We start from the raw sequence: 19,515 nt of genomic DNA on the forward strand, positions 1-19,515 counted from the left end.
GTCACCAGAGTGTCCAGCTTCATGCCGACCACAGAGCTAGCCTTGTCCTTGAGATGTCCCTAGAGAGAGGTGGCGTCAAACAAACAGGCACACACAGATACAAACATCCATTCCCACCCTCATGCTCTCATTGGCTCCTTTTCTTTCACTCAGTTGCAGTGCAGTCCTTGCACCTGATCATTTTCAGAGGAAGCCACTAAACAATCCCCCATGAATCATTCAAGGGCAAGGAAGAGCTTTAAATGTCTTTTAAGAAACCTGGTGAGCTATTCCCTAAAACATCTTAACGAAACACTAAGTTTGTCTTTCATGAGTAGAAAAAGTTTGACATGTACTTCCATTTATTTTTGAAAACAACAAAAAAACGTTTTGCATGCGAAAATTGACATTAATGGTCATGAAAAGTACTGAGACCTATAAAAAACAACTCTTAAGCTGCAAGCAATATTAACCATGCTAAATGTACAGGTTTTGTCACAGCTTATTAGTGTTTGTACAATTCCAGAAAAGATGGATTACGGTCGGACGTGTTCCCTGCTGCGTTTTATTTAGCATCGCTAATGACGTAGGGTTTACATCATCCTGGATGACCTCATCCCGGCCACGGTGACGCCCCAGCTATTTTGTTAACTCCAAAGCACCTGTCACTCTGGCCTGAGTGCCGCACTGTCATTGGCTGCGGACACAAAAAACCCACTGGCCTCTCATTTTCTTGCAGCCAATTGGCAGGCGGATGTTTGGCGTTCTCATTTGGTGTTTACTCTAATGGGGAACGTCACTCAAAATGTTCTAGCCCGACCATTGGTTCTGATAAACGTCAATGAAAGAAAACTCCCGCCTCTGATTGGCCGAGTCCTCTCGGGGGCCGTCTGAAACCTTTGGTTGACGTTGTTGTTGTAAGTGGTGGAGAAATTACTTTGTCGCTGGTGGTCCGGTTTGGGATTTTATGCACCGTTCTCCATATGAGGACACTAAAAAGTTAGAAGTCGTTGGTACTGGAAACGTATTTGCTACTTACAAGTTGGCACTTGCTGGAGAACTGAATGGGACGATGAAAACAACATCTGCGAGGCCGCTAAAGGTAAGCAGTAGAGGGATACTCCAGCTCCTAGCGTTAACGTAAGCTACCGTTAGCTTGCTGCTGATTAGCCAGGCTTGAAGTAGCCACTTGCTAGCCAAAGGTAACGGTTCGTTCTAATAACTGAAAAAAAAATGTACAGGACTTCTTTATGGTGAGCATTCATGCGCATGTCTGGCAGACTTTAAATGGACGATTATAATTACTAATGGGTGCAAATAAAGTTAGTGGGATATGTTTGAACGGTGCATGAACCTCATGCGTTTGAACGCCTCAAATGCGTTTATGTAAGCATGTTTATTGTTCCCTGATATTTCTTCTTCAAAGAATAGTTCTAGCCATTAAAAGCTGGCTCAGAGTCAGCAGTGGGGACAAGCCATCATCGTGTGTAGCGTTAGGATTCAGCGCAGAGCAGAACTGGTTTCTGAATACTGCCTCAGCTGTCAGCTAAGCAGTGTGAACACTGATATCAATTTCAGCTGATCTCTTTAGTAGTTGTGCATCTGCCTGTGGAAGTAAGTTAAATCATCATCTCGTTTTTTCTGGGAGCTTCTAGTCACGATCCAGCTTATCGGAGTCCGCCTTTTATTTAAGGTGCATGTGTGATGTAACATTGACTTAAAAGACCAGCTCACAGGAAATTACCAGAGCCAGCTCTTCACACACCACAATTTCTAACCAAAACAACTGGGTTTATTGAGTCTGAATGAGCATCTAACTCTGTGTGAGGCTCCTGCCTGAGCCGACGGGTCACAGGGTTCACTGCTTTTTACTCATTCTGAAACTAGAACTAGGTTTATTTGGCATATTTTTCTCTACATCACCACAGCGAGAAAGTATTAGGTTGCGCTCTGCCTTGAATTATTTAGGTCTTGTAGTTGTGGACTCTTTTGTTTGCCGGGACACCAGGACAGACAGCCTATATGAAAAGTAGGACAGAGGTACAAGTTCTTCAGTGTATTTGGCCTACAGCAGGGGTGTCAAAAGTAATTTTAGTGAGCAGGGTATGTACAGCTCACTTTGATCCAAAGCTTGTTTGACGTATAAAACCACTGGATAATATCCTTTATATACACAAAATGTCTTTGTGTGAAGAAGTATGGGTACTTAGGAAAAACATTTGCATTTAATAAGCTATTTAAAAAGCAAATGATAAGCAGTCAAGGATCTCTTAGGCAAAAGGAGTGCAATTAAAACCAGTATTTCCACATTTCATCAGTCTATTGGTGTTACATGTATTTTAAAATATATAGTGGCTATTTAAAGGCACATGACCTTCACACATGTATTTTGGATCTCAATAACACCAGTATTTTACTTCTGTCTGTAAAAGCATTGAGAATTGCAAGTGTCTTCTCTGAAATTTGCACGCTTTGCAAAGCCATCCAGAAGGCCAGGCTGGGTGTGCTTTGACTGCTGATTTTGATTAAAAACAAAACGCACACTGTAATAAACACACAGCAGTGAAGAGGAAGCTCGTTGAGAAGTTAGGTATGGTGTAGTAGGAAAAAGAAACGCATTCAGCCCTCCACCCATACTCACTGTTTCCAGTGGCTGTGAAGGATGATGCTTGAAATGTAGGACACACAAGCAACTGCTGATCAGTACCAGTGTGGAAAGTTGAATGAAACTACCAGTGCACTTTGACTGTAATATTTGTCTTTTCTGCGAGTGACTTTTGCAGCTCGATCTGATCTGATCACAGCTTTCGGTGTGTTAATTTGATCAATTTCCAAATCTTATTTTCATGTCCCTGTATTTTCAAGTCTCCATATGTACTGATTTGTGTCTATATACATAAAGTAAATATTTTTCACCTCTAAAGGGTGCAAGAAGTCTACATTTAGAGACTGGAGGGGTTGGTGGTGCTGTGAATCATTAGGATGGTTACAATTCAACAGCATTATTTTGATTATTCAAACTGCTTAATTAAAAAAAAAAAACAGAATTAAACAACAGTGGTTGTCACTTCTTTTTAGCTTAGTTTTCTTGGTTGTCAGCATGACTATGCTGGACAACTTATAAGCCGTAGACATGAATCCTTCTTCCTGTTTAAATGCGTCACTCTCAAAGCTTTGCTAACTGTCATTACGAAAGTAGCCCAATTTTTGGCCATGAATGTGGAAAAATAGATTTTCTTCTCAACGGAGATTTTTTTTTTTCTATTTTGTTTTTTTGTTACGTAGTTTAAAATGTAAAGAAAGAGAAAGTGTTGAAAATATAGATTATAAACTTCAAGGTGAGCATTTTAATTGTTGCCTTCTTAGTGTTTTAAAACTGGGCGTGATGTATCTGACTAAATTATGCCAAGAAGTTGTTAGATAACAACCTAAATGATCCTTTTTTTTTTTTTTTTTCTAACAATGTCTGTAATTTGAAGAAAACAACTTTGTTTTATTCAGGATGAAATCACAGGGATTCATATGTTGCTGCATTGGTCAACTAATATGAATGCAATGAAGGGAACATTTATCAACATTTTAAACATTTTTATTTTCATAGGTGCAGTCAGTGAAGTTTTTGACCGCACCTCATATTTGCACCCATTATCTCACTGTTGGTAATTAAAGTGATAAAGCTGCCCAACAGTTCATGGTGGCAACTATTTACCATGATGCTCAGTTTTTCTGAGGGTTTGTGTCAGGTTTCATTATACAAGTCCTCAACACTTGAAGGAACATATTATATTGATGCATACAGCAGCAGAGAGAGCACCTCAGGCGAGTATTTTAAGAGGGGTGTAGCATCCTTCTGACTGCAAGACAGTTTCCAAACTGGCAGGGTGTAAAAGTTAAAAAAAAAAGCAAAACTGAAAACAAAAAGTGCTCTGCTGCTTTGTAAATATGTGGATTATAGGCACAGGTATGCAGTCTATTAAATTGCCTTCTCAGTGCACTAAACAGGCAGTAGCTCAGCCTGCATCCAGTGGAACAGAACAAAACAAACATTACTGAGTTATTGCTCTTTGATTTTCCTCGAACCATTTGAATTTGGTTGATCCAAATTTAAATATGTGGTTTGTAATCTGCAGTGTATCATATGCATCAGATCTCTTAACAGGATTCAAATGTTATGCGGTTGGGAGTTCACAGTAACCTCGGGTCACAGTGACACTGATGGTGCCCACTCAAGAGGTTTTGTTCTCGAAGGGAAATCACCAAGACCGGGGCTAAAATGTTTTTAATTGCTTTTTTCTAAAGTTGGTTTTTAGTTTGGCTAACTTTAAAATACATTTTGCTTTATCAAAAAATAACAGGACAATGCTTACATTTATATCAACCAAAGACCTTTTACCTAAACTCAGTACAAAGCAGTCGCGCTTACCTTCATATTGACAAAGGCTTTGTTTGAGCCAGCGTGCTAAACTGTATCTCACTCAAATTTAGTTTGCAAGCTCTTTTATTGTTAATGAACGATTACAAAACTGTGTGGAGTGGGACATGAGCTTTTTCACCTTCTGAAGCATTGCATGCCCTGCTGTCATCCAAAATGATGAGATGTAACTAGACACTTATATTACCTGTGTAACAGGGTTTGTCATGACTCTGGCAACATGAAGTTTTATGAGCTGATGGTCATGGGCTTATTTGCACACTGTTTTGCAGTTACATGTGGCAATAAAGACAGAGCAGCAGTGACTCTTGATTTATACTTCACATGACGGACAGCCAGTTGAACTTGTTTGACTTTCTGTATGACTTTCTTTAAGGTTTTGTGCCAGTTAGTGTGAGAGTGCTGTAAACATGTGTCACACACTTATTTTGCTGAATATCCTTTGTGGCTGTCTTGGTGAATATAATGTTATACAAGCTAACCTGTCTGTTTCAGCCATGCAGAGGGTATGAAAATTAAAATTTTCCTCTCGCTGAGTTCCCCCAAACAGCTGCTCACTGTCAGCGGTGCAGTGTCAGTTACACGGCCAGGCCCGTTTGGCCTACTCCCACAGGAAAACACGGTCAGATTAATAAGTAAGTAGATGAGGTTAGTAGGACAACCAGATGATTTTTTTCCTGTTAAGTGTGCGTGTCCCACTGGTGGTAAGGCATGAACTAAGCCTTGTTTTGTTTGGACTCTTTGCAGATTTCCAAAAAAGACTTAAAACCCACATCCATCTGTGCTCTTATATCTTTAAGTAGCACTATTCAGAAACACAGGAAGGGGATAAGATAAAAGGCAAAAACAGTTTTAGTCTCTGCGCTGCCACAGCGACACGAGGATCAATAGGTGGCTTGTCTCTAAGAGGTCTCCATGTCCAGACAGCAACTCATAAAACTCTTTGCAGCCCCACCCTCCCCACCATGGCTGGTTGCCTGCCAGTCTTATGACACAGCAGCTAGCCAGTGCCCAGGGCCATTTGTGTCCAGGATGGGTAGATACTATGAACTGAGGTGCTTACCTGGGTGCCAGCAGCTGCTTTACTTTGAAAACATGCATGTTTGAGTCCAAAATTTGTCATTTTATACAGTTTCTTCGTTTGTTTATGAGTAAAATATTTTTATTTGTGTAAAGAAAAACACAAAAATCAGGCATCTGTTGACACTCACTATATACCGTAGTACACTATACTATAGTATAAAATATATTTGATTTATCCTCCAAGCTGGGGAAACTCTGTAGTCTTTGACAAAATAGCTATGACCATTAGAGGAGTTTATAGTTCATAAAGGTGAAGTACACTTTATCAAAACAAATAAGACATTTCACTAAAATAAAAGCTAGTTTGAAATCAAAATAAATGTAATTTATATTTAAATAAAAATACTTAGTGGTAATATAATTTATAATTATTATTTTAAATTCACCCAGCAAAATACTAAATGTAGAAAAACAGCATAGCAACTATGAGATGACATTTCAGCCGGTATATGTAACAGTAAAGGTTTGTCTTGCATTTGAGAAAAAAAAGGTTTTATTTATTAAGTGGCCAAAATACAGTGCATACTTACAAAAACTCATTTTAAGCAGGTATTTGAACAGCATTGACATATACATATATTAAATACAAAATTGTTCTTAGGCTACAAGTGCAACTTAGGGATGTCACTGATACACAGGTTGAAACTTTTTACATATCAGATGATATAAGTTAAAAAAATATCAGTAAATAGATGCTGGCCACACAGGTCCTCACCCCATGTTCCAGGTCTCCACTCTACACCCATGTTAAGTTGTGGATAGCAGGATTATGCCCGGTCTGTGTTTAGTTAATTCATGCGGTTGACAGAATAGAGGCCAACGCAAACTAAGGTGTAACAGTTTTATTTGTTCCACCTGAAAAACTATAATCCAATACAGCATGGGCTGCCACTCCCATGAGAAAAGCTGTGGTAGTGAAAGCTTGTTGTATCACTTACTTTGATCACTGTACCACACCAGACTCAAGAATTTATTACAGCTGTACTTGCCAGAACCTCACAGTCTTATCTGTCATCACCACAGTGCTATTTGTCTTTCACTTTTTAAGCAGTGGTTGTTTTATCTATTGTTGCAGATACAACTTTTTCCTTTATGATAGGAATAAATGTTTTCAGCCGATTGGTCTTTGAGGAAGTTTATTATGCTCATTTCTAGCTACATGGTTTTGTTCTTTGACTCTGCAAGGGTAGCTTTGCATGAGTCACAGTTTCAAAAAATCCTCAGTTGTTTTATTGTCCTGTTTTCTCTTCTTTTGGCTGTTCATGGTAAGCAAAGGGCTTTAACAGTGTGTGGGTGGGGCTTGTGTACTCGCTATAATATCATCCAAAGCCAAGTTTAGAAAAATAGTTTGAAATGACTGCCCTATTTGTACGCTGTGTGCGTGTATGAAACTTCAGACATTTTAAAGTCTTCTGGATTGTTTGGACTTCTGAAGGAGCTGGTGCACTGCAGCTGATGCATGGTTAACGCAGACCAACATAGAAGTGAATTAAATACATTGGCCCGTTTTAATCTGTACCATATTTATCTTTTTGAGTCATTAGTTAATTTTGGACTTTAAAGTACTGCAGAACCATGCTGGTTCATGCAGCAGTCATGTGTCCTGTATTCCACCTTAGGGCTGTTCGATATAACGATATATATATCGGATGACGATATAAAAACATCTATCGTTGTATTTTACACTATCGTTTGTATCGTGGTGTCGCAAAATAAACTGTTTACGGCAATATTTTTTCATGGTTTTGATGGTCACTGTAGTGGCTATATTAATTTCTTAAAGTGCTCTCTTTCTCTTATATTTAATATAACCACACGACTGACGGACAAGCGCCTCTTTTTATTCGTTGTCGTTAGCAACAACGACAGTAAAACCATCACGTGTCTGCTTATTTTCCGCAAAGTTTTCACAATAAAGCTCAAGATCCTGTTGAGACTTTCCAAAATAAACTGAATCACGTGAAAGAGCATGCAGACTATTTACGGATGAGAAGCAAAAAAGAGCCGTCAGGTGCTAAAAAATAAACCTTAGACTCAAACGTTAGAACAGGCTTTTCCCCGCAGCACGCCGTGTAATAAATACCCACAAAGAAAACGGCGGCCGTTACAACTTATGTCTAAAAATGTATCGTTTCATGCATCGGTTAAAACACTCGACTCCAGCTACACGACGCCCAGCTGGAAACACTTCCTGCAAGTCGAGCTGCCCGAGATTCACAGAACTTTCAGAAAATGTAAAATTTTTGTGATTTATATCGTTATCGGGACGATGGATGTCTTAATATTGGGATATGAGATTTTAGTCATATCGCACAGCCCAATTCCACCTGGTAGTTTACATTGTTAGATCACAGAAAGGCACAGAGGCAGGTGGTGTCATAGTGATTTAGAAACAAACGTTAACTGGGGTTGCACATTATTGAAATATGGATAATTAGTTTAACCAGCTATTATTTTTGCTGCTGACTAGTGAGAACAGAAATCATTTAGTTGACTGTTCCACAAAATCTAAAGGTTAACAGGACTCCATCAGGACCAAATGAGGACTTCTGACTGACGGATTCTGGTGTTTAGGTTGGCAGCTGTCTGAAATACTGAAACAAACTCCTAACAAGTGAGGTGATTTCTATTAAATTCTGTCCTTCACAGCTAGAACAACACTAACTGTAAGGTGGGTGGCAGTAAAGCTGGACTCATTGATCAGCATCAGTGTCTTTAAGTGGATGTTCAGTTTGGTAAATTCGGCAGTTGTAGTAAATCACTCAACATGTTCTTTGAGATTAATGTTTATTTCAAAGCATATTATTGGGCATGTGCCTTTTCTTGTGCAGACTAGGGGACATTATCGTCTCCTGCTCTGCCTCGTTGATCCAGGACATCAGGAGTAATCCCACACACAGCCCTAATGAGGAGCCTGTTCCCCCAGGATGACATCATATGGGGTGTGACGTGAAGTCACCCTGCTGTGTATAGCGACTGGCCTGCAGCACGTGGGGATTCACATGAGCATTAGTGCTGCATGCCTGCAGAGACTGGTGCTTGTTTAGCCGCTGGCTTTAGATCGGGCAGGGCTTGGTTGGCTTCACATTCAGCCTGATTTAGTAGATCTTCACTGTTGTAGGTATTGTACTTGCAAGTCACAGATCCATTTTGTTTCTTGTATTAAGCAGTTTCTAAGCTCTTTTATTTACAGCAGTTTTTGTATTGCAGGACTGGAACGAATGTGCTTAATTTTAAAATGGCGCAGCCGAAGATCAAGTTGGAGTGTAAGAAATGTCTTGTATTCCTTGAGGGTTGATATGCAAATGAAAGCAGTAGTCATCTCACTTGCCTTTTAAATGTGAATTATGCAATACTAATTGTTTAGACATGAAGCAAAAAGGATATTTTGGCTTCAGTGTCATCCCTGTAACATCAAATATTGCCAGTTTATTTTAAAATTAATGCACGGATCAAAGCAACAGAGGAGGTGATTTTAGTCATCTTTAAGATTTGTTAGGCTTGCCAAAGCAACTTTAGACTTATCACCTTTGGTCAATAATCACAGCTCAAACACTGTAGTATGTGTTATTGTGTAGAAGTGCTTGCATTCACATTCACTTCACTTGGGTAGGACCCACAGGTACAGGGTCATCTAACTATAATTGGCAACGCCCTCTTTTTCCCCCCCCTGCTCTTCTTTTAAAGTCCAGTTGCTGCTAATCATCTACTCTGACCTTTCTCATGTCATGTTTACTGGTAAAGTCTTGGTTACTTGGTTGGGCGGTCCTCCATGTCATTCAGCTGTATCACCAAAGATGAGCTTGTGTCATGTTTGGACATGCAGCAGGGAATCCTGTGCTGTTATTGTAATCATCTTAATTAATTTTCTAGAGGCAAAACACACTTTGTTATTTACTGTGAAAATTTCCAGCCTTTAGAATATTTAGGTAGGCAGTTTTAAGATGGATGCAGAGGCTTGTGCTTCTTCACAAAGAATACAAATCACTGAGTCCACCAAGGCCAGCTGAGGACTTTTGTAAACCGGTTTAGAGTTTAGGATGACAGCTGCAGGAAGCAATTTATCCATCAGTCTCTGTGCTGATGTCCTTCAGAGGCACAGCAGCATTTCTCGCCGGATGTTCAGCAGCACTGGACCAGCATTTGTGTGTCTGTGCACCTCTTTTGGTCTGCAGAGCACAGACTTCCATGAAGTCATGCAGGGGTCATCATTCTTAATGTCTTATTTTGGGTTTCTTTTTGTGTGCGCCTCTGAACCAGTAATGCATTGATGGCAGATTAGCTTCCACTTCCCCCTCTCACTTTGAGGATCAAATACCCTCATTACATTTTCTGCTGTTTCAGTCACCCATCGCACTGACCCCGTGCACAAAGCAGTGTGGTCTCTGTGTGGTATGTGGGAATGCCACTTCTAGTCCCCTAAAGCCCTTTTCCACAGCCGCCTGCTTCATGTGGGGTTGTTAATTATCGCTCCTTGACTGGTGATTACTGGGCCTGACTGCAGAAACATGCCCCGGGCATAGCCTAGGACCCTCTGAGGTCTAGTAACCATCATAATGGACAGGAAAGGAGGAAATAAAGATTGGCCTGCACCTGTATGTAAATTAGTAATCATAACTATCTCAGCATTAATGCTACATGTTACTATATTAATTTCATGATAACACATGTACAGGTACAGTTAAACTAATCAGTTATTTTCTTGGTTAATCTATTAATTATTTGTCAAAACTTTGTCAGTTACTAAAAGTGAAAAGGTTCATCTGCTAAGGATGGCCTACTTTTTTGTTTTTGGAATATTTGAGTCAAGACGTTCTTGTGGATTTAAAGAATTAAATGATTAAACTTTTTCCTTTGTTTTCTTACTGGTTTTGTACGTATTTAGTTTTCTAAATTTATGTAAAATGACCATTCAGGCAGAATCTTAATGACCATGGATCAGAAATCACTTGCTGCTGTCAATTAAGGCATATCCTGTTAAAGAGGAAATTGTGTGCTTGTTTATTTTCATCGAGAAGTTGTTGATGCCACTGTATCCATTATATAAAAATCAGCGCTCACGTTTCTTGTTCTTGTCCACTGATATGTGAGTCGGGTGATTCATGCTGTGGCATTCAGAGCAGTATTTTAGAGGAAAGTGGACTAAGTGAAGTCAAACATCTCTGCTACATGCTCTGCTACACGATGACATCAGCTCTCAGACACTTTGATAAACACTTGTGTTCAGAAGCTAATACTGCCCATTTCAGCTGGCTGGACTTGGCTATTATTACTTTGCTCCAGTGAATATCAGCAAGAGTTTACGTATGACTGAAGAAAAAGTTGAAGCTTTCCACTGACCAGGAGACATTTTGTCCTAAACCATCACTGTACCTCAATCAGAACGCCTCTGTGTGCAGACTACATACACTACATGCACTTTGTGCTTACTTGCGTGGTGCATGTATACAGTGTTGGGAAGGTTACTTCTAAAATGTATTCCATTACAGAATACAGAATACATGCCCCAAAATGTATTCTGTAACGTATTCCGTTATGTTACTCAATGACAGTAACGGATTCTGAATACTTTGGATTACTTAATATATTATCATGCTGTTTACAACTAGAATGTACTATTGCTGTGTGATTTATTACTGTTACTGAAGGTCCGCGACTCCGAACTGTAGTAAAGGGACCTCTGACTAATACGGTGGGGTCCCTGTCGACTCGTAGCCGAAAAATAGCTTTACTTTGTTGTGTGGGTCAACTTTTATTGACAGAGAGAGGCGTTGAAAGGCTGCTCCAACGGAACTTATTGTTTTCGGAGGAAAACACGAACACAGTGTACAGTCGAGTCTTAATAGCTTACTTACAACTGGGCTCGTCAGGCACTCTTCTTGGCTGAAGTGGTTATTATTATATTTACATGCTTCCAGCTCCCGTTTTTCCTCGATGACAACTCGTACCTTTCCACTCCCCTTTTTCTCCCTCCTCGCGCTCACAGACCCATAACGTGTATGGCAGTCCATTCTCCCTGCAACACGGACTACACTGAACATGATGCTACATTCTTTACGGTGTGTTCACACCGAACGCGAACAGCGAACACCGAAGCTAGGCTTGTAGCATTCTGCCTGTTAGCTTAGCACAACAACAACGAAAAGGCGCTCTCTCACCCAGGAAACACACAGTCGCAGAGAGAGAGAGAGCGTCGCCCTGTAACCATGGCAACCGTAACGCTGCCACCTGGAACAACAGAACGTAGCTGTCAAACAAAACCCAAACAGTCCTGACCCGCGACAATATGAAACAGGAAAGTACCGCAGTGTAATCCATTTATTTCAACAAAGTAACTGTATTCTGAATACCACCTTTTTAAACGGTAACTGTAACGGAATACAGTTACTCATATTTTGTATTCTAAATACGTAACGGCGGTACATGTATTCCGTTACTCCCCAACACTGCATGTATATCAACAGGGTAGTGTTGCCTCAAGTCTAACACAAAAGGTCATACACTTAACTGCTCTTTGTATACATGCAACGTGTTGGTTTCTGACCAAAAATTATGCTAAAGTCTTTTAACTCATTCACTGCCATTGACGTCTATAGCCGTCAATTGCAGTGAATGAGTCAATGGGTTTAACTCATTCACTGCCAATGGCTGGCAGTGAATGAGTTAAAAGCAACAGTTTACCATGCATGAACAGCAAATAACACCAAAATGTGTGTAATCTCACTACTTTTTACCTCCTGCCTGAAATTTGGTTGCTGGTCCCTCCTCTTAAATTACTTAAATTCTGCCATTTTGACAGTTTAATAATTAACCACTAATTAGCAGATGTCAGTGTCTGTGCATTGTACCTGTACAGATTTGAAACCAAGCTAGCTGTTTGACATAAAAAATCTGAAATGAAAATCAAGTAAATACAATCATAAAACTTGCTGTAGATATTACATTTGTAGAGGTTGTATTTAGGACCGGACCAAAATCCAAAGAAAACAGCTTTACTGTAATGTGTGGTTGAAAAAAAGGAAATGTATATTGTGGTAAGGAATATTACAGTGTATTGTTGCGTGGTTATGTTCCCATCTTGAAAGCTCTTTATAGGAAAAGGAGAAGTCCAAAAATAAGAGATCATTTTGGTATTGTTAGGCCTTTGTTAGGCCTAAAGAGGTCTTTGACAAGCATTAATTGAGACTTTTCTTTTTAAACAGGAAACTCTGAAGACATGCATTCATACAAAGGAAAGGAAACATAAGCATACTCTAGCTTATTAGGTCATCCACTCTCTAAAAACCTTGCTAACTGGTGTTTTGTGTTTCAGTCAGCTTAAGGACCAGAGAATGATGATTCCTAAGAACAGTGCACTTTCAAAAAACATAAATGGTTTTTGTTAATGAAAATTAGCTCTGAATGATAAAGGATTTCATGCTTTCAGAAGGAGAAGATGACGTCACTGATTTGATTGTCTCTGATTGAAGCATTACACGTTCCTTGGGTTTTGTCCCTGACAGTGTTTAAATCTTAGCCATCAGCTGTTTTTGAGCTCTCGACTGTGCAGACTTTCTATGTTTAAACTGTGATTAGGAGTGGATTATTTTTAGGCTATCTGAAACAGGAGGTTGTTCTAATTCTGGCAGCTCAGATTAGATGGTAACTCTCTGTTTGCATTGGTGGTGGTGCTTACACACTTGTTATTGCTCTGGTTTAGATGTAAAGATAGACACTCAGAACAAGTGCGCAGCTGTGTAATGGACATTCACGGACCCTGTTTTCATGAACAATGCTAATAGTTGACCTAAATGTCTGTGAATGTGTTTTTCTCCCCCTTATTACCAGTGTCGCACTATTTTTAGACCAGATAAACTGGAGGAATTTCTTGGTTCAGTCATGAAGTTTAAAACGGCTGCAGTGTGCAACCCAAATGTGAAAACTGTGATCAAATGATCTGTAAGTAAATCCTGTTTTCTTCACCTTGTTTTGCCTTGAGCACTCATCCAGGGGAAAAAACAGAGGTTCACATGGATCAGGTTTGCCTGTTTCTGAGCCAGCAAATGGGATAGGCAGGCTGTGAGAGGGACATTAGACTTTGCATGTTTTTTGTTTGATGACTGGACAGCTTTTGGACTCATCCAGCTCAGGTGGCACGGCCTGGAGAGGGCAGGCATGGTGTGGAATCTCTGACATCAGCTGTGTGTGCATTCGGGATGGTGGTGTTGTCTTACGCATTACACACACAGACGCCCGCAGATGGTGGCTAAGCCAGCAGGGTTGAAATGTGTTTTTATTTTCCTTGCAGGGAGGCTCATCTCGCCTACTTTGTTTAATTTTTTAAATTCCTGACTTGTTTGTAAACATTCGTTAGACCTGACACTTCTTGCAGCGTACTCTTGCAGAGACAAGCCAAGTGGAAGAAAAATAAGTAGGAATGCAGCTATCCAGCTTTTTCAGTTCTCATACCTTGCTTTCTGATCCAATACTGATCCAGTACTAGATTTACATTAAATGGTAAAATGGTAAATGGCCTGTATTTGTATAGCGCTTTCCTAGTCCCTAAGGACCCCAAAGCGCTTTACACATCCAGTCATCCACACACACATTCACACACTGGTGATGGTAAGCTACATTGTAGCCACAGCCACCCTGGGGCGCACTGACAGAGGCGAGGCTGCCGGACACTGGCGCCACCAGACCCTCTGACCACCACCAGTAGGCAACGGGTGAAGTGTCTTGCCCAAGGACACAACGATCGAGACTGTCCGAGCCGGGGCTCGAACCGGCAACCTTCCGATTACAAGGCGAACTCCCAACTCTTGAGCCACGATCGCCCCGATAAAAAGCTGGATTCCTCACTGAATCATTCTTGTTTATGCAAATCAGCTTTTTTTTTCTTGGATCAAAATGGGTCTTTGGGTCGTGACTGTACATGAAAGCATGATTGGTCTGCATATAGTTAATTTGTTGAAGTGTATTCATTTAACTGTTCTTTCTGCTCATTTGATCAACTAAAAGTGTATTTTATGATTATTATATTTACCCAAATGCTGGACTCGATTTAAACATTGCTTTGCCAGTGTTGTAAAAGAAACTAACAGATAATTAAGGCAACAAGAAGCGTTGGTCTGGACCTCGCACCTTTGCACCTGTCGGGACTTTATATCAGTATATAGCGGTCTTACAGGCCTGGACTTTTACCAAGTACTGTTGGCTGTGAAAAACAACAACAACTAAAGTCTCCTAAACAGAATGAGGGGGAAATGTGGTTCGGATACTTCTTTAGTTTTAATCATTATTAGATTCTTTAGATTTACATTCAACATCATACTGCAAATTGTTACAGACCCTGAGCAGGTGCTGAAAGATGAAGCTCGGTTGTGGTGGCACATTTTGCAGTTAAATCACAAAGTACTGCAAAGACATTACAAAAGGTTGTTGGCAAATGAGCTTGAAACTCTAAATCGTTGGTCCTCCTTGCTATTTTGGCTGTCCTTACTGCAGCCAGTGGACTAAAGATACAAAGTAGGATTGTATTGATTAGATCACCTGTGTAGATTGGTCCATTGTCATGGCATCTCATATAACTTTTTAAGGCAGTATCAGAACGTATCGACATATCAGAGTAGTGTTCCTCTGAATAAAATCAATAACCTTATTTGGAAAGACTATAACCCATCTTTCCTGCAGCTACAACAGAGCTTTTGCTGTTTTTAAGACAAAAGACACTGTCTGAGTCTGATGAAGAAGCTTTTTCTTTTCCTTTTTGCTAATGGACTTGAACTGGTCCGCTAGTCCCCATAATTCATATGTCAGCAACATGCCTGTGCATTTCCCCCTGAGCTGTAGTTCAGTGGGATTATTGATTTTTCTCCAATGACCAGCTTGCTAGCATATTTCCTTTTGTCCAAGGCAATAGGCACACTCAAATTTACTCTATTGATTTCTGAGATGTAACCCAATAGCAACTGAAACCATAAGTCTCTCCCTGAGAATGCAGCAGTTTAAAGTCCTAAATATTGTAATTGAATTGTGAAACTGTTTTTTTCTCTTCAGTTATAGTAAATTAGTTAAAAGTGCTTCATAAATGAATTAAGGGAAAATGAGAATTGATGCAGACCATGTCTGCGGCAGCCTAGCATTAGCTTGAGGCTGTTTCTGCAGTGCTTCGGCATTATACAAGCCCTTGGAAAGTGATGTGCCTACACTATTCCTATGATGCATCCATTTGCCCTTGAAGATGAGGTCAACGTAGTCGCAAAAGAAAGCATTGCCCGGCCCTATAGAAGGATATTGCAATATAATGAGAGGATTTTGCACCGCTCTGCGCTCTGTTTGCTTTGCTGTGCATTTTCTTGTCCAAGACTGTTGTCTGATAAGGCCATTCTGTTCTTTTAAGCCTTCTACTTATTATGTTGAGGAGACTGAAGCAGCACTTCCTATACACAAGCAGCAGAGCCATTGTGCTGCACCCTTCATACGAGGGCAACTTTGGAAGACCTAGGTGAAGATCTCGATTTTCCTCCATTCCTCAGCCAGGCAATGATCAGCCTCCTTCCCAGCTGTAGCTTTCTTATGTAATGAGCCAGTGTAGGCTGACTGAGCTCAGTCAGTAACCAGATTACAGCACTCCACAGATTCAGACAGCTGAAGGACAGCCATCTCACCACACCTTTGTTTTTCTTTCTGCTGGCTTCCTTCAGCAGCATGGTTGGTGTTTACTGTGATTGATTGTTCACAGCGTATCCACCCTGTTTCTGAAGCACTTAAAAACTGGCTTCGACTCACTGAGAAGAAATCACAAGAAAGCCATTGCTCTGCTCTGTTTATATGCATGTGGCTGTTTTTTAAGGACAGTATGCTATGCCTACGCCTTGCAGACAATTCAGAGCTTACTGTGACTGACAAGTCAGACAACAAAAGAGTGATTGAGACTTGAGCACATCAGTCATGTGGCTATACAAGTATTTCCTAAAGTATCTCTCTAAAGTCCCCTTGTTAGCTGCCAGGATAGCCTGAGTAGTATTGTGTTATTTAAGCTAATAAAGATCACTGACAGGGTTTTTCCTGGATATATCATTTATATATCAAGGTTTTAGCCTTTTAATTGTAATTTAAAAAACAAGAATACTTTTGTTGATCAAATAACCAGATGTAAAAGGAAAATTCCTAGTTTCTAAGTGTGTGACCAGTCATGCTTATATATTGAGTCTGGACTCAATCCCAAAAAAAAATCCAGATTGATACCAGAGTTATCCACAGATACACTTCACTTGGATGAACCATGCAAGTATATTAACAACCAGGGAAGTACGTGCTTATGTGTTTTGTTTTGTTTTGTTTTGTTTTTGTTTTGTTGTTTGTGTGTTTTTAGTTTGGTGTCTGCTAAACACCTATTCCTGGTCTAGTCAGGTTGCTGATGATGTTGTCCTCTGTTCCATTAAGCTGCTTTCCCATAGAGCAGCGGTCCCCAACCCTCGGACCGGTACCGGTCCGTGAGTCGTTTGGTACCGCGCCGCGAGAGTTGAGGCTCAGGTGTGAAATGTATGGTTTTCAGGGTTTTCAGCGTTATTTTGTTATCGTTTTTATCATTAACTCTGTTTTCCTGGGTCGTTTCACGTGTGTTATGAATAAATCTTCTTTTTTTCGGTACCGGTACTAGTTTTATTTTGTTGTATTTATCCGCGACACCTTAAAGACCAGTCCGTGAAAATATTGTCGGGCATAAACCGGTCCGTGGCGCAAAAAAGGTTGGAGACCGCTGCCATAGAGGATCTAGTCCCAATCAGTCCCAATCAGCCAGTGTTTCAGACTGCTGCTGACCGCTCTGGTGGTCTGCATATGAACGGCCGGAGAACTGGTTCATGTGCTGTTAACGATGGTGTTGTGTTTTTGTATTGCGAAGAGTGTTTTTCTGAGGTGCATCAGACCTAATTAGTCATTTCTGCACTTCTGCTGTAGTCACTTATTGGCAGGTGTGTACACCGAAGCAGATGGAACTGCAGTAATCTGGCCGGTTCATCAGTCTAGCTTTAGCTGCTAGTGCTCACTGCTCTGTCCAAAGACTGGAAGTTTTTTCTTTCTATCCCACCATCCCTCTGTGGTCGAGATGAAGCACTTAGTCACACTTGTCACTCCTGCTTCGACTCCCACCAGCCACATCGCCTCACCCTGTTTGTTTACCTTATGCCCTTTATCTCATTACTCATGTGGTTTTGCCAGGCGGAGAGGGTGTGTTGTGCATTTGCTGAGATCACAGGAAAGGTTTATGTGATTGAACAAAAATAGAACAGGCACATTTCTAGACACTGTGTTTTATCACATACTGACCATTAGAGGGGAACAACTCGGCCATCCTCATCTGGTGAAGTCTCAACATTATTTAGGTAAAGCATACTATCCTCATTCTTTGTGTGACAGCTTCTTTGTCTCTTAAATCTAGAGCAAAGCTTGAGTTTCACACAATCAAAGAAACCTTGCGGAGGAAAAACATGAGGCGTTGAATCTCCCCCTTCACAGAGTTTCAGTGAGAAAGAAAAAGCACAACCTGTGATGCAAATGTAAATATCAGCATTACCAAAAGTCAAAACACAGAACCTGTTCTGCCTAAAGAAGTGGCTTCACTTAACTAACAACTCACTTATTTTTTTGCCTTTAACTTAAAACATTAGTATTTGCATCTGTACTGTAAAAATGCATCAGCTGTTATTTATTTAGCTTTTTACAGACAAACAAATTAGATGAGCGATCACAGTTGTAGAGTAGAATTACAGAAGCACGAGAATGAGGCATAGCTTTACTGAATTCTGTCACAATTGGACAGAATTGTTATGTCGATTATTTAACATATTAATTTATTGCACTTAAAGTGTCTTTTCTTAAAGCTATTTTCTTAAACAGTCTTGAATGGCCTTAGGAAAGTTGCAGACTTTTGCAAGTTGCATCATTGAGCTGAAGTCAAAAGCCAGCTTTGAGAATAATCAATGCAAAGATATGTGTGCTAAGAAAAAAAAAATCTTGTGAATGATGATTCAGACATCTGGAACCAGATTAGCCAGTCATATGTAGAAATCTCCTCGTTTTGTTGTAATGCTGCTTTTCCTTTTACATATCTTTTTAAAAAAAATCATTTGACCAGTATTCATACAGCATTTCTTTCCTACAAATGATCAATTCTCTGCCTGTCTGTTAGTGTAGACAGTCAGACTGCTCTGTAGTTTCAGGCCAGAGGAAAACGTGGTTCATAACTTGTGGTTTGCAAACAATGTTGCTGAGCGAGTAATAAGAAGTGAAGGCTTTTGGAGAGTGCGAGATGGAAATTTACAGCAATGAGGGCAGCTCGATGTTTTTGTTTCAGTCGTTTTTGTTTGTCTTACCATAATAGGACTCCACACCATCCCAGCTCTGCCACAGATCTGAGAGATTTTATGCTACATATATATTTAAAAAAGTGCTTTTATCTGTTTGCTTTTTTCAGAAATCAGTTTTTAGGTGTGGCAAAGCTCAGCTTTGTTTTTATTTTGAAATTAGATTTAATTTAACCTGCATTCATGGTAAATTAGTCCCAGTGAAGAATGTGGCAACCATTGTTTCTGGGTTGAGGAAATAAAGAGTAGGGAATAATTTAGCCTGCTGGAACTGGGGAACAAAAAGTGGACAGATATTAGCTGAACAGCTGGAGGGGCATGGTGTTGAGTCTTAATATGCAATCTTAATATTATTTGTTAACTTTTTTGAAAGTATTATGCAGTTATTGAACATAAAAAACATGCCATTTAAGATTAATTTAAATGTTAATCTATAGGGCTGGGCCATATCATACCGTGAACGGTATGATATGGCCCTATTATAACCTTAGGCAATGATAAGAAAATGAAATATTGTGGTAGAATATGGGTAAAACGCGCATGCGCAGTGCCTTTGTTTTCATACGCACATGGCAGAAAAAGCATGGCGGCGACGGAGAATGAGAAGGGCGAAATAGTTGAATGAAACAGATGAACCAGAATTGGTTTGTAAAAATGCTGCAACTTCAGTGA

General features: G+C 40.1%; 1 protein-coding gene across 2 annotated transcripts in view; it reads left to right on the forward strand.

The window, feature by feature from the left end:
• Positions 1-750: 750 nt before the first annotated feature.
• Positions 751-19,515, forward strand: part of otud7b (OTU deubiquitinase 7B) — a 43,462-nt gene continuing 24,697 nt past the window's right edge. For both annotated transcript variants that reach the window (XM_005744062.1, XM_005744063.1), the window contains exon 1: positions 751-1,081. The gene's annotated coding sequence lies outside the window, so the exon portion shown is untranslated. The remainder of the gene's footprint in view (positions 1,082-19,515) is intronic.

This window comes from Pundamilia nyererei, unplaced genomic scaffold (assembly GCF_000239375.1).
Source record: "Pundamilia nyererei isolate P.nyererei 1_Seehausen unplaced genomic scaffold, PunNye1.0 scaffold00138, whole genome shotgun sequence".
Lineage (NCBI taxonomy): Eukaryota > Metazoa > Chordata > Actinopteri > Cichliformes > Cichlidae > Pundamilia > Pundamilia nyererei.